This window comes from Elephantulus edwardii, unplaced genomic scaffold, assembly GCF_000299155.1.
Source record: "Elephantulus edwardii isolate Elephantulus edwardi_28Jun2011 unplaced genomic scaffold, EleEdw1.0 scaffold00132, whole genome shotgun sequence".
NCBI classification, from domain to species: domain Eukaryota; kingdom Metazoa; phylum Chordata; class Mammalia; order Macroscelidea; family Macroscelididae; genus Elephantulus; species Elephantulus edwardii.
Genome location: NW_006399882.1, coordinates 7,410,777 through 7,413,970, shown reverse-complemented (window position 1 = coordinate 7,413,970; position 3,194 = coordinate 7,410,777). Strand labels below are relative to the sequence as shown.

The window sequence follows — 3,194 nt, the reverse complement described above, 5'->3', positions numbered from 1 at the left end:
ATACCTCCTGAATCGTTTAACATTCTGCCTAAAGCATCCTTGATTGTAGCAACTCGAGGTTTGAATTTGTTCTTCTACTTCTACCAAATACAGAAGAGCAGGACCCCCGGGCCATGTGCTGAGAAACTCGTAGGTGGCGAGAAAGTTTGATGCCAAGACTTAGGGAAACTGGTCTGCGGCCGCCTCTCCCTGAGCGCTCCTGCGCCCCTCGGTTCTGCAGACGGCCCACTCCAGCGTCGCCACCGAGGAGACTGAAGGAGGCGATCGGTGTGGCGAACGGTGGCGCACCGAACCTGTGGAGCTCAGAGTGGCAGAGTTCTGGGTCTGAGGGACTCAGATGTCCAGGCAGCGGCGCCGTAGCCTTTGCGGGGAGTTGAGGTAGAGGCCGGAGGTCACACAGCGACCTTACCTGGAGGTCTTAGATGCATAGCTAGTAATCGGAAAGACTATGGCCTGAATCAGACGCACCTTAGTCCTCAAAATGACATCACTACTACCTTTGGAAAGGTCCCTAACTGGAGTTTTCCCAGTGCAATGGGTCTACTTATTTCCTGACTGCTCGTCCCAAGGGTGTTAATTGTGGATTCAAGCAAAATGAAGCTGTGGACAGTTTCAATCTCCTCTCCATCCATCATGATGTTGCCTATTGATGCAGTGTAAGGCAAAAGAGAATAAAAAAAGTAGAGAATGTTGATGTTAAAAAAGAAGAGTGGGACAAGACCTAACAACCCACCTGTTAGTGATAATCAACAAAGGAATTGTGAATATTTTGTCCATAGCCTTTTTGAGGAAGCTCAGAAGGTTAGTTCCAAATGCTTGTCACCTACTAAAAGAAGAAGCAGGTAGATATAAGTATAAAATTGCAGAAAAATGGATTCACAGTCAATGATGACTTCAGAAGTTGTTCTTACGGTGCAAGCTAGCAATTTCTGAACGCCATCAAAAAGGGGGGGGGGAATTACGTTTATAATTACGTGGGATTTATGATAAAGAGGGGGTGTATGTTAAAGTTGCAGATAAGAAAAATGAAGTTTGTATGTCGACCAAGCCTGTATTCCAGTCCTTCTCAGAAGCAGGTCACAGACTGGGCAGTGCCACGCTAAAAATGGTTTCTAAAGTAAAGAGTATTGAGGTTGAGAATAAAAACAACCTGTCTACTGTCCCATTAAATAATCTAGATCTGATCACTAACATACAGATCTGGTTGGCCAAGGAGAAAAGGATTATCCAGAAATTTTACATTTCTCACAGAGTGAACCACGTCAAAAACTTCATGGAAAGATACCAAGGATCTCAAAGAAGTCCTCCTTATTCTTTGGCAACAACTTTTCTCTTCCTCAGATTGGTAGACGAGCACTCACTCTGGAAGGAGTGCATTTACAGAACGTTGTAATCATTCAGAGACTAAAAAAACAGCTGAGCCTTTTAGAGAACTTTCATGGTGTTGATTTTTGGTAGAGTAAATGCATTATTTTGGAGAAATAGTGTTTAAAAATGAACATGTAAATAAAAATGAAGGGGAAAGATCCATGGAAACCTTCAAGGATCATCAGGTGTTGAAAGCAGATACAGACCTTTTTCTAGAACCAACACCTTGAACTCCTAGTTTTCTAAACTGTAAGAAAATAAATTTCTATTTCTGAAAGTCACATGTATTATTTCTGTTACAGTAACACTTGATAACTAAGATATTCTTATAATTCCCACTGTAAATAAAATAGGAGTCCAAGATACTCAATAACATACCCAAGGTCCTCTTCCTTGGGAAAAAGCAAGTATTTCATTCTAAGTCTTCTGATTCTAGAAGAAGTCAGCTTAACCAACAAGCAATCTTTCTCTAAAATGATTTTGTACCAATATTATCTGATTTCTATTTTCAAAAATCATAAAAAGAACAATTGGGTGCCTTAGAACTCACGAAATCTGGTTTTTCTTTTGCTGGGGTTTTGCTTCTTTCTAATTTGATGCCTAACTTCACAGGTTCACAGGATACCACTCTTCCAGGCTCAAAGACAACCTAATGTATTTTTCACTTGGCTGAGTAGTTCAGGTCTTATGTCTTTTCAAGGATCCATTTGCACATTGCTTGCTTTCTAGTAAAATACCATGAAGGTTTTTATGTTGTTATGTACCATTGATTTGGAACTGACTCAGCTGATGCTCCAGCAGGTTTTCAGAGGCAGTGAACCACATGGGAGGAGATTGTCAGCTGGTGGATTTGAATTTTGGGTTGGCAGCTCCCTATCATGAAGAAACTCACACTTTTAAACAAACTGATGGTAATCACATAAAATTCCCTTCCAGAAAGATGAATAAGAAGGAAGGTCTGTCTCTCACAGGTGGGGTAGGAAAGAAAGACCTTTCAAGTGTTAAGGATTCTGAGATGCCTGACAAAAACATTCCTACTTAAGTAAAATTCTTTGCTTTCTCTCTGAGATGCTCTCATCATTTGGTTCATTTAGAAAGGTACTGAGCAAAATGTTCAGAACTATAAGAAACAGACATCAGTTAGAATAGTTTTCTTTTCTAGTAAAACCTATTTTATTTCCTGCTGGAAATGAAACTAAGTACCATTTTGGGATACAGACACTGTACATTTTCTCAGAATCTACTGAATAATGCTTCCTCTCTCCTACTCAGTGTCCAGATCACTGCACGTGTACTTTCATGGCATGATCCCTGGCTTCCTGCATCCACTCCCTTCCAGGGGGTGGATTGTGCAATAGGTACAGAGGGAAATCAGTCTCCAGGAGGGGTAAACTTTAACCAGTGAGCATTGAGAGACAGGAGGGAGAGAAGCAGATTAAACTACCATATTTTATCCACTCCTTCCTACCCCATCCTCTTCCACTTCCAAGGACTACTCAGAGGCATGACTCCTCCATAGAACCTTCTGCAAAGCAAGGCTGCCTGCTGAGTAGACTCCACAACTCTTCGTGACCTATTTATAATGTGAAACATCACATTACTTCACAACTTCCTCACCTAACTTCACTTTATTTATCAATATTGTCAGGCTAAGGCACTCTGATGGTATACTACTCTGAACAAAATGGTTGGCAGTTTGAATCCACAAATTATAGAGTTTTTCCTCTTAAAAATATTGATACCTTTATACACACCCATGTTTATTGCCACTTTGTTCACAATAGCAAAGAGCTGGAAACAACCTAAGTGCCCATCGACAAATGAAT

At 40.9% G+C, this 3,194-nt stretch overlaps 1 pseudogene; it reads left to right on the top strand.

The window, feature by feature from the left end:
• Positions 1-1,458, top strand: part of LOC102869218 — a 48,970-nt pseudogene extending 47,512 nt beyond the window's left edge.
• The last annotated feature ends 1,736 nt before the right edge of the window (positions 1,459-3,194 follow it).